At 36.8% G+C, this 13,025-nt stretch overlaps 1 pseudogene; it reads right to left on the bottom strand.

The window, feature by feature from the left end:
• Positions 1-574: 574 nt before the first annotated feature.
• Positions 575-10,263, bottom strand: LOC107722427 (WD repeat-containing protein 60-like; annotated as a pseudogene).
• Between the last annotated feature and the right edge of the window lie 2,762 nt (positions 10,264-13,025).

Genomic DNA, 13,025 nt, shown 5'->3' on the forward strand with positions numbered 1-13,025 from the left:
TGTACAGTAGTTTGCCGTTTCTAATAGTGAAGAACACCCCTCTACCAACAATACAGGTGTGAGAACGAGAGAAAACACAGTTTAAATGTAATAGTCTTTTAATAAAAATACCCATTAATAATTATAGTATGACAGTAGATATGATAGGGACCCTAAATAAAAAATATACTCCAGTTCAAATGCTACTCAGTGTAAATATTCATCTGTACATATTGTAAAATAATACAAAATGGATATAATGTCTTTATATCCCTGAGGAACAGAAAGCTCATATTCATGTGCTCCCTTTAGTGTTTGATCGAACCTTACAAAATGCTGCGTACAGCAACAAAACCATCAGGTTCTAGCTAACATCAAATTAATTTGGTTTTGTTTGTGTATGTTTTTTTTACTCTCAAAGCCGTGATTCCATTCACTTCCATTATAAGACTGACAGACTGCAATGGTTTGAGTTAAAAATCTTCGTTCGAGTTCTACTGAAGAAACAATGTCACCTACATCTTGGATGCCCTGGGGGCAAGCAGATAAACATCAAATTTTCATTTTTGGGTGAACTATCCCTTTAATGTAGCATTGGGTACCTGTAACAGGGAAATATAATTCACTAGGTCTGCCCATACTATACATGACTTTCTCTAATGTCTCTTTTGTGTTTTCCTCTGTCATTTGCATATTATGGATTTAACTGGAAATTCATTTGAATCTGGGCTCAGATAGACCTTTGCTTGATTTGGATGAGAATCCATCTCATATCAAAAAAGCATTGTGCAAAAAAGACTGAAGTTTTTCTTTGTCATAGGTGCTAGGCACTGTAAGTGACTCCTTAAAATACTGAATCTCCACCTTGCCGGACTGCTTGGCGAGCGCAATGCCAGAAAATGTGTTCTGTTTGGCTGGCTCACCAAACACTGCCATGGCTGTCACCCTGTGAAAAATAGTTCGGAAAGAGGATTGTAAAAACAGTTAAGTGCCTGAGGTACATGCCCTACCACTGTAATTACATACAGTATCTGACATATTATCTTACTGTACTGCACTAACTGAACTTTTTTCTATCGTATTAAAAAAGATCTAATATTTGATGTATTAGCTTTTTACCGGTCTTTGTGTATATTCTCAGTGACAGCTGGCACATAATCCTTCACAGTCAGGTCCCAGATGTGAAGATCAGAGGCAGCATCCAGAACACAGAACACAGCTGGCCGTGTCTGAGACCACTGCACTGACAGAATGGAAGCGCCACTGGAACATCCAGACCATTCCATCAACGGATCTTCTCTCAGGACAGAGTGCAATCACTGCAGCCAACCTAAAGAAAGGAATTAAAAGGGTGAATATAATGTTCCCATTCTAAATTTCAGCTAGAACCTGTAAAGACTGGGAGAAAAAGAACACTTTCATCACTAATAACAGATATCTATGAACACAGAAATACATAATTACACATACAGTAAAAAGCAATAGAAGCTGCTCCTACCAAGAACCAGGATCTACCAAGATCCCCGGAAGGACTGAAGTCAAGTGCTGTGACATCCACCGGTCTACAGCTATCAAACTGTGATCTGTAGAACTTTGGAAGAACTTTTAGGCTGTGCCTAGTACCATGTCTAACCAAACCCTTCAATAATAAAAGAAAATAAAGAAACACTTCAAGAAACAAGACCAAGATGAAAGACAATTTTCAACAATTTCCTGCAACACCCACCATGTTAGTACCAATGAAGTAATGGTTTGAGTCAGACGGGAGGAACTTTAACTGAAGGCTCACAGGAGGTCCAAATCCCATTATAATATCTTGAGAAGGTTTCTCAGTGGTCTGTAGAGAGGAGCTGTGGAGTAGTTTAACTTTACCACCTGGCCTAAGACCTACCAAGGCAGATGCAGCATTATTAAAATGAGACATGTCTAATAGATGTGCATTTCAGCAAGGATGAGTTCAACTCAATTCACAATTCAGCGTTTTTACTTTTACAGATTGTTCAAAGCAGCTTTACAGAAAAAAAGAAAAATCTTACCTAGGTCTGTTTGAGAACCAGAATCATTTCCTTTGGGCAGCTCAACCACAACCTGTCAGGAGACAAAATATACAACTTCATCTAAATAATCTCTTGTTACAAAAACACAGTACTAAATGAAAGAAGGTTTCTGTGAAATAAAGTTGCTGGTGAAATGCAGACATACCCAGAGAGTTCACACTCCATTTTCATCCAGAGATCCTAACTGGAATGACAGTCCCAGAGACTCTAGAATTTTACACAAGGGAACAAGGAATTTCTTTTGGTGGTTTTCAAAATATACACTACTGTTCAAACTATTGGTGGGTAGTTATTAAAAATTTTAAATCTCTTATGTGCAACAGGGTTGCATTTATTTTACATTGTTTTAAAATTTAATTTATTCCTGTGATGGCAGTGTTGACATTTCATTACTCAGTGTCACAGGATCCTTCAGAAATCAATCTTATATGCTAATCTGTTACTTGATAAAAATAATTATTCTTATCAATGTTAAAAACGGCTTGTGCTGCTTCTTTAATGAATAAAACTTAAAAAGATTTATTCATTCATCTTTTATAAAACTATAAATGTCTTAGTTTTGATCGAATGAAGATTTTTATTCTTGCTGAATAAAATCTTTCGAAAAAATTTTTACTGACCCCAACTTTTGAACTTTAGTGTTTTTATTTATTGAAACAATTTATTTCAAACACATTACCATCTATGTCTGCAGTTAGTGTACTCTTTGAACTTGTATCAGCAGTCGCCAGTACAGGTTCAATGGACACCACGGGAGAGAGGTGACCCACCCTTGAAAGCACAGCATCTGCAACCATACGCAAAACACAGGTCAGTTTAGTTTTAACCTGTGACCTGACTCCAAATATCTATACCTAAATACCTAAAGTGAAGTTAGATAAACAGTTTTGCAAATGCTTGTGTTTTTTCTATTATTTATTTAGATGGCACAGCAGCTGAAGCAGTGAGCACTGACTGACCTGTTGAGAAGGTTGGGTAGCGTAGTGTCCACACCTCCTTGCCAACCACCAAGTTCAAGTGAGTACCAGAATGTTCTCTGAGGTCCCATACCACCACTGAGCCTACTTCTGTACCAGCAAACACTAGTGTAACTTTACCAGGACTGAAACAGCAACACCTCACCTGAGAGGGGTAGACAAATAAGAGAAAAAGATTTAGATTTTTATTGGCTGTTATGGGAGAGCAGTTAATTTCAGAAACATCAACAATAAATTTTAATTATGCAAGCATGTTCTCCTCCATACCTCAGATTCATAAAGAATAATTTTTTGGGGTCTGGATGGTTCCCAGATGTTCCAAACACAGATGATTGTCTCACAGTCAAGCCGTACAGCACTGCTTTTGAAGGAAGGAGGATGAACAGACAGAAGAGTCTGTCTCTGGACGTGAGAGAACTGCAGCAGACTCACCTGCCGACCTGCAGGTAGATGCGCACATATACATGATTGTACATATAGGGTCTGTACCACCTGTGCCACTCACGTCCTGAAAAGTGAATTCAAAACTTTTCAATTGGCCCCTCTCCATGTAAACAAATGGGACATGAGCCAAACTTAAATTACACTTCAAATAAATTTTTCCCAAAGATGGTTTCTATCATTTTAGGTAGTTCTTATCACACTCATGTATCCATCACTCAATCGCTTCTATTTATCAGTAAATCTAATTTAGAAAATATTACCATGCAGAAAGGGGAGTTTGGTATCGAGTTGAATGCAGCCTTGACTAAAGGACAGCGCGTCTGTTTGAGAGCGAAGCCTTCTGATTGAATTACTCTCTGCCATATTCTCCTCTATCAGAACAGCCATTACCTGACATACAAATAAATATTTAAATAAATTGTACTTCATCGGACGGTCTATGGACAACTTGATTTAATATGCATTTATTTGTTTATCTATTTCTGAGACAGAACAACACAAGACATGAGCACACTGACCTTTTTGAGTGTTTTTGCATTTTGGTTGAGATTAATTGTAATGTTTTAATTTGAATATGTTTAAAAAAAATTGTTCTATTAACAGGTAACTATTCTTAACCTGTGCAGCAGAGCGTATAAATGTAGTCAGACGTTGAGAATCAGTAGTTATTCTTGAAGTGGATTTATCTGTAGTGTCTTGAGATGCCTTAGATCCTGGTTACAGTTCAGAGAATGAAACAGAACACAATACACTGTATTTGTTATTTTTATATTTCCATTTGGTATTCATTACTAATGACAGAGTCAGTGGCTACATTTACATGCACAATTTTTGGTTCAATCGGAATGAATTCATTCCGACTGATGAATCTGAATGTAGTGTTTACATGAACGCTAAAGAAAGTGATCGGGTTGATGTGCGCGTTTATATGTCACAAGCTTCAAATCGGAATTTTTTTTTTTTTTTACATGCGCACAGCCGCACACTGCACAAATATAGAGTTTCTCACTGTTTGCACATAATAACCACTCTCCTACATGTTTTTTTTAATTTGTTTTTAACAGCAGAATTAATATTTATCCATTTATGGATAAATATACATATAAACCGCTGTGCCGTGCTGCTCATATTTATCACACAGTAAAATGCCCCTCCCCGTGCCCAAAACGGGTTGCCTGTGGATGAGAATCCAAAACAAGGACTGGTGGGAGGTGGTTGTCCTGCTCCACTTCACAGTTGCCGAGTGAAAGGAGAGTTTTATAATGACAGGACACGCATTTATACAACACTTTATTCAAAAGGAAGAGCCGCTGGTTCTGCGCGTCATACGTCATTACGCTATTTCTACGTCATTGCACATGCGCAGTGCTTTCAGTTTCGGGGTTCAATCCGATCGAGTGTTTACATGCACTCTCAATCGTATTAGAAAAGGAATAAACCACCCCCTTCAATCCAATCGAAATTTCATTCCGATCGAGCTCAATCGGATCGATTAAGGTGTTTACATGAAGGCTTTTCAGTCCGATTGAGCCGTCAATCCGATTACAAACAGATTATTTGGTTGCATGTAAACGTAGCCAGTGCTGAACACAATACCTCCACATGCTGCATTTGCTTCTGGTGGATGTTGTGTCCATTTGTCTGTCAAATCTACTTCTTCTGTTTGTATATCTCTATCAGTGTTGTCTTCATTGCACTGCACATAAGCCTGGAGACACAGTAATCTCATGATAAAAAGCCATTTTGATCATGACATAAGGAAAACACACAAATCTAGTTGACAGAGATGATGTGTAAAAGTGAATTTTGGTAGAAATATGCCTATATTGTTCACGATATGGCCAAATACTTAAAAATATCACCACTGCCGTTTTATAACATGGAAGTACCTACAACTTCCTAGATTTCTAACCTGTTTTGTATTGGCTGTTCCAAAATTCTTGATGTACATGCCATACTCATTGACAGGAGCGAGGTCCAGCAGAGAGAAGGTGATGGAGAAGTCTAAATCAATCAGACGCAGAAGTTCTTCACTGCGCTTCCTTCAAATCAAATAAATAAATTTTTTATTAACTAATTAGTCAACAAATGCAATTAATTTTTTATTTTAAAAAGTATGTTTACTTCTAATAACTTCTAATTAGATCATTATGAAGATAGAGAACATGCTTCTGTTTCTTGGCCACTTTCTGGCTGACCTCTCGCTGCTTTGCTGATACAAAATCAATAATTTTGCCATGAGTTCGACTTCTGTCAGAATGCTTTTCTGTGAAAACAAAACAAAAGCACAGAATTTGCTTTTCCTTTTTATATCAAAGTCCCTTTAAGGCAAGTCATGTCACATCTTTGAAACGCCTCACGGGCATGCAAGTGCAGCTCTTATCTCTTTGAATGGGGAAACATCAAACTCTCCAAAATTGTTCACCAAGCTTACGATTCAATTTCATATTTGAAATCACCAATGAAATCTGACAACAACTTTCTCATAAAAGTTGTTTATTTTGCTCAAATAGCGTTAAAAAAGCTTATTTTTCAGGCTAGACCAGCCAGTGCACATGCATAGTCCTAAGCGCATTCTCAGAACGCTGACTGTTTCTATAGCAACCGGGACTTCTAACGGCAGCTGCAGTGACGTGCTGACTTTACCGATTAGGGACTGGCTCTTTTGCTCAGAAGGCGGGGCTTCGTTATTGAGCGTTGCATTTTTTCCCATTCAAAACTATACAAGTGACACGTCTTGGGTATTCTATAGTCTTTGTTCATATTCACCAGTAGAATGTGCAAATTAACATAAACTTTTGTTTAACTACCTCTCTGGGTGACAGCTGACTCTGTGGTTGTGGGCTTTGATCTCGCAGAGTAGATTCTCTCATTTTCCTCATCAATGGCTCTTTGGATGGCTTCAATCTCTTCTCTTCTCTTGGGACTCAACTCCCTCTTGTCTTCTCTCACTTTTTTGTCATGTTCCTCATTCTCCTCCTCCTCATTATCATCCTCCTCTTCACCAACATCCTCAAAGTCTTCTTCATAATCCTAAAAGCATCACCAAAAGAACAGCATAATATGGAATAAGAAAGAAGGAATGACAATTTTGATGAAGTTTGTCGGTTATATTCAGCTTCAAAATTCACATCAGATATTAGGGAAATATAAACCCTATATGTGACCCTGGACCACAAAACCAGTCATAAGGTGACCGTGATTTCATCAAGTACAACATGTTCCAATCAACCAATCAGAATTGAGGGATAACTTTTCAGGAAATATCTGTTTTAGGCTTACAATCAGGGTTAGGTGCTTCTACACCCTTGTTAATCAGCTATCATTTCACATTGTTTTTAGGAATAAATTATGGGTAGGGTTAGGTTTAGGGGTAGGGATTGGGTTAAGTCTATATTTTTGGACAGTTATGTTGATCCAGGATCAACAAAAGATGTGCCTTACTTGGCAAAATCACGGCGGCCCGTCATAAGGGTCAATTTTTTTGAAATTGAGATTTATACATCAACTGAAAACTGAATAAATAAGCTTTCCATTGATGTATGGTTTGTTAGGATAGGACCATATTTGGCCGAGATACAACTATTTGAAAATCTGAAATCTGAGGGTGCAAAAAAATCTAAATATTGAGAAAATCACCTATAAAGCTGTCCAAATGAAGTCCTTAGCAATGCATATTACCAGTGACTTAAGACTGGTTTTGTGCTCCAGGGTCACATATAAATATACAAAGATATAAGAATTATATAAGTATATTCTATATATTCTCTGTACTCTGTACTATGTAATAGAAGCACTAAACTGCTTCCCACCTCAAAATCCTCCTCATAATCATTATGATCATCTTTGCTTGATTGTTTGTCCTCTTCAGTTTCTTCATTCTCCACCTTGAAACACAAAGACATGCAATCATATTAGCCACAATGTGTGTTTACTCTTTTATTCAAAATTTACAGTAGGGCTAGAAAGCAGAAACAGCTTAAAAAGTACAGATGAACACATGCAATTAAACAATTTTAAATATTAGTTTCTGAGAGAAATGAGTTCTGAGACTCCAAAGGTAAATGCTTTTGTATAGGATGTCACTGAGGTTGATAGGCTGTTCTTGCTTTTTGCGTGTTTATTTTTAACATGCATACTATACCTGCAGAACTTGTAAGGGCTTTGTATTGGTTCAAGTTTGTATTATACATGATCATTTGCTTTACATTTCAAAACGCATTTACTTTTTTAGCACATTTACTTACATGCTCTGCCATCTTTAAATCAGAGCTGTACGAATCTGTGCTCATAGCTCTGTTCAGTCAGAGAAGAAACAAATAGAGAACGATTCGATTTGGTCTTAAAATTCGCCAGTACTATGCAAGTCTGATCAAGTCAGGTTTTGTTTTCAGTCTGTTTGGACATCAATTTGATGCATATGCAGTACACTAGCAATAGTTAAATGAGGTATAAAAAAGTAGAGTTAATATTGTGTTATATAAAGTGTTAAATCCATGATATAACAATAGAGAATTTTCATGCAGGATTTGTCTTATCTTAAATCTTAACTTATACAATTTTCACACATGAAGGGGTTTTTTTTTTTTTTTTACACAAGAATGTTTTGATAAAAAAACAACAAAAGAAAAAAATGTATGAATAAATTGTTCCAAACAAGATCAATAACATGCATTAGACAGGTTGAATTTTCATTTTGTGCTGACTTTAACTTATTGTAACTGATCTTTAAACAGAAACCTTACAGGGATCTCAGGATCACTCATTTCAGCTCGAGTAGACCTCCACATTAACTGAGGTATCTTGGTAGGGTCCTGCACACCCACACAAATAGAAAACATATGTAGTGGAGATTTATAACCTCACAAACCTAAAAAAGTAAATGGATGTCATGAATCTCATACATTATTTGATCATGTTTATACCTCTTTGTCTATATTTATCCTTTCATTCAGGTCATGGCCTGATGAATCTTTATGTTTCCGCTCTCTGTCACTCCTCTTGGAGTCTGAAGCCTCCTTGTGCCTTTTTCACGCCGTCTATCTCTCTCTTCCCTCTCCCTGGCCTTTTCCCTATCCCTGTCTTTGATGCCGTGGAAATAATCGTTTGACTCTTTCCACTCCTGGTGATGCTGTTCCACTTCTCGAGAGTGACTTGTGTTTGCTACCTATTGAAAGCAACAACTTTTAACAAAAAACAGTACCAGTTATCAGTTCCAATGTAGCTCATTCAAGTCAGTTGACTAGCCAGAATGTTTAAACATTCCTCCATAATATCAGTACAGTCAGAATTACATTATTATTATATTATCAGTTTAATATCTTGCTAATAAATAGCAACAATCTTATGGCTTACATGACTTTCTTTATCCCTTCTTCTCTTCTCTCTATCTTCTCTATCTCTTCTGTGTTCTGAAACAAGAGATTATATACATTTTTTGATTTTCTAAAAAAAATAAAATAGACATGAACCTAAAAAACATTTCTCTAGGAACAAACGCTAATAATCATACCTTTTTCTTTGTGTCCAGAGTGTTCTTTATCACTGCGTCTCTCTCTCCTTTCTCCGTCCCTCTGTTTTTCCTCATATTCATGTTGATTCTGTTCACTTTCTCTTGCTCTGTGTTTTTCTCTCCTCTCTCTATCTTGTTCGTTGTCTCTCTCCCTTTCTTCTTTTTCTCCTTCTCTTCTCCCCTCTTTCCTTTTATCTGTTTCACTTTTTTGCTCTTTGTCTCTCTCCCTTTCTTCTTTTTCTCCTTCTCTTCTCTCATCTTTTCTTCTACCCGTTTCACTTTTTCGCTCCCTGTCTCTCTCAGATCTCCTTATATCTCTATCTTTTTCTCTTTCCCTGTTTGTACCTCTGTCCCCGATTGTACACATCTATGTCCCTGTCTTTATATCTGTCCTTTTCTCTATCCCTCCGTCTTTCACTGTTTTCCTTCTCACCTCGATTATGTCTTTTTTCTTCTTCATCTCCATCTCTATGCCTGTTCTCTCTCTCTCGTTCTCTCTTTCTCTCTTTATAACTATCCTCCCTGATGTCTTCCTTCTTGATATCCTGCTGGTTTCTATCCCTGCCTGGGTCTCTGTGTTTACTCCTCTCTTGTGTGCTTTCTCGCTCTCTCAGTTTTTCTTTCTCTCTCCTTGCATCTTGATCAGGGTCTCTTTGTCTGCGATCCAGAGATTCTCCATCCCTGTATTTCCTGTGCTCCTCTTCTTGTTTGGATCTTCTTTTGCTCTCCTCATTGTGTGCCTGACAAAACAATTAAATTTTATGGGTTGTGCTTCTAAACTTCGTTTTTCTTACACACAAACAAACTGCAGATTACCTGAATGTGCACTTTTAAGTCATCGGACCTCCAAGTATCTTCTTTTGTTATTTTCTTATGAGAGGACGGGGAAAATGTGTTACAGCAAATGTGTTACAACTGTACAGAATGAAGCTCATGACTCGATTACCTAACATAACTAACGAAACACTGCTTGCTTACAAGTTGATTCTTTACATACCAAGTGTTCATATAATGAAGTGACAGTTTGCTATTGAAATAAAGAGATTTAACTAAAGTATGTAACATAAACAGTTTTATTTGGCTATCGATGAGTGGCTAATCGTGCTGTTTAGCTGTAACATTTGGTCGCTACACAACAGCTGCTCCAAACGTAATAAGCTTTGCTTTACCTTCACATGGTACATCACTTCAGTGATCTTCTTCTTACTAATCCTTTTCAATCCAACAATCACAAGTTTATGTTGACAGCTTTCACCGCCATACCGCTATATGGCTAAGCGCACGCGCAGTTTAATACTACTATGGTAACCTGCCAAGCCATGGTAACAACAGACTATTAAATCGAGCAAAGAGCAATCGCTCGACACAAATGTTACTATGGCAACACTGTCGAATTTAGATAATAATCGAAAAAGATGAGTTTAACAATGTGACATAGCACACAATAAAATATGACAGTGCTTGCTTTGTACTATACAGATGCCTATATCTGCAATAATTGCCTACTTGTTAAGATAAATTAGTATATGTTGACGTATATATAATTTTTTAAGTCGTCCTCTTGATCTATCATTAGTAGGATGTTTCCAAAAAAAATTATGGAGTTCCGTTTGTGCCAAAAAGTGTTGACCTTTGTCTATTGCTGAATTCGGAACCATAGATAGATAGATAGAACGATAGATACATAGATAGATAGATAGATAGATAGTTTTTTTGTTTTGCAATTTTAATCCCGTCTGAATCAGCCACATCTGTGTTTTTGTCACACAACCTCTGTAATAATTCCAGGACATATTACAGGATATTACCTACTGTTTTTCAGCAAACTCAGTGATCAATTCCATCCAAATGCGAATGTCTGTGATTGCTGACAATATTTTTTTCACAACACGTTTCCTTGTGTGTTTTATCCAACGTGAACTACCGTAGACGCTCTTACTACTGCACGCATTTTTTATATGTTTGCCTCCCGGCAAAGAAATTAAAAAATAATAAGAAGAAAATCAAAAGCCAGATTACGTAAACTGTTAAGACTGGCAACTGTAATATCAGCGTCAGGTAAGATTACTCACCTTCATTTCTGTACTCAATTAGATAATGTTCATACCTTTACGAAAATTAAACATGGTTTTACTACAAATAAAAAATAAATTAGTTAAACTAAAGTAACCACAAATTAACCATGGTTTTGCTATACTAGTTACTATGGCAACACTGTCGAATTTAGATAATAATCGAAAAAGATGAGTTTAACAATGTGACATAGCACACAATAAAATATGACAGTGCTTGCTTTGTACTATACAGATGCCTATATCTGCAATAATTGCCTACTTGTTAAGATAAATTAGTATATGTTGACGTATATATAATTTTAGTCGTCCTCTTGATCTATCATTAGTAGGATGTTTCCAAAAAAAATTATGGAGTTCCGTTTGTGCCAAAAAGTGTTGACCTTTGTCTATTGCTGAATTCGGAACCATAGATAGATAGATAGAACGATAGATACATAGATAGATAGATAGATAGATAGTTTTTTTGTTTTGCAATTTTAATCCCGTCTGAATCAGCCACATCTGTGTTTTTGTCACACAACCTCTGTAATAATTCCAGGACATATTACAGGATATTACCTACTGTTTTTCAGCAAACTCAGTGATCAATTCCATCCAAATGCGAATGTCTGTGATTGCTGACAATATTTTTTTCACAACACGTTTCCTTGTGTGTTTTATCCAACGTGAACTACCGTAGACGCTCTTACTACTGCACGCATTTTTTATATGTTTGCCTCCCGGCAAAGAAATTAAAAAATAAGAAGAAGAAAATCAAAAGCCAGATTACGTAAACTGTTAAGACTGGCAACTGTAATATCAGCGTCAGGTAAGATTACTCACCTTCATTTCTGTACTCAATTAGATAATGTTCATACCTTTACGAAAATTAAACATGGTTTTACTACAAATAAAAAATAAATTAGTTAAACTAAAGTAACCACAAATTAACCATGGTTTTGCTATACTAGCCATAGCTTAACCATGGCATTTGTAGTAAACCTCTGGTTATACTAATGATAATCAATCCGAATGACAAAACAAGCCCAGATGTACAAATCAGACCCTCCCACCTCTGTAATAAACATGGAGATGTTAGTCCCGTCCAAATTGGTACATGAAAATCACAGATGTGACAAAAATCGAAACTCAAACATAATTTAGAAAACTAGCTATGTCCGAATAGGGCTTGTACAGGTGTCAAACTCAGTTCATGGAGGGCCACAGCCCTGCAGAGTTTAGTTCCAACCCTGCTCCAACACAACTTGTAGATTTCAAATAAGCCTAAATGACTTGATTAGCTGGATCAGCTGTTTAATTACAGTTGAATCTAAACTGTGCAGGGCTGTGGCCCTCCAGGAACTGAATTTGACACCCCTGATCTTAGTGTACTCAAATGTGCTATTTTGGGACACCATGAATATTAACTAAAATGTGCTTTTAACATACTTTCTCTGTATTAAAAAATTTATTTAGTCACCACTTTTAGTAGGCTACTGAAAGAACCCATCTTTCAAACACTAGTGGGTTCAAGTGTACAGTAATACAAGTGGTAATACATTTTTTTAATACAGCATGTTAAAAGCATTAAAAGCATGTTAAAGGGGTCTTATGATGTTGCTAAAAAGAACATTATTTTGTGTATTTGGTGTAATGAAATGTGTTTATGCGGTCTAAGGTTAAAAAAACACATTATTTTCCACATACTGTACATTATTGTTTCTCCTCTATGCCCCGCCTTTATGAAACGCGTCGATTTTTACAAAGCTCATCGGTCTGAAAAAGCGAGGTGTGCTCTGATTGGCCAGCTATCCAATGCGTTGTGATTGGCCGAATACCTCAAGCGTGAGACGGAAATGTTACGCCCCTCACATACCGTGTCCGGCCGGAGCGACGAGACATAAACATTAAAACCCATTACAAACGAAGCATTTGTTGCATCCAGTGGGGACATAAATACGGATTATAATGACTTATACTGTCTTTTCACGCGTTGCGTTGC

Source organism: Sinocyclocheilus rhinocerous, unplaced genomic scaffold (genome assembly GCF_001515625.1).
Source record: "Sinocyclocheilus rhinocerous isolate Xijiao unplaced genomic scaffold, SAMN03320098_v1.1 scaffold1115, whole genome shotgun sequence".
NCBI classification, from domain to species: Eukaryota; Metazoa; Chordata; class Actinopteri; order Cypriniformes; family Cyprinidae; genus Sinocyclocheilus; species Sinocyclocheilus rhinocerous.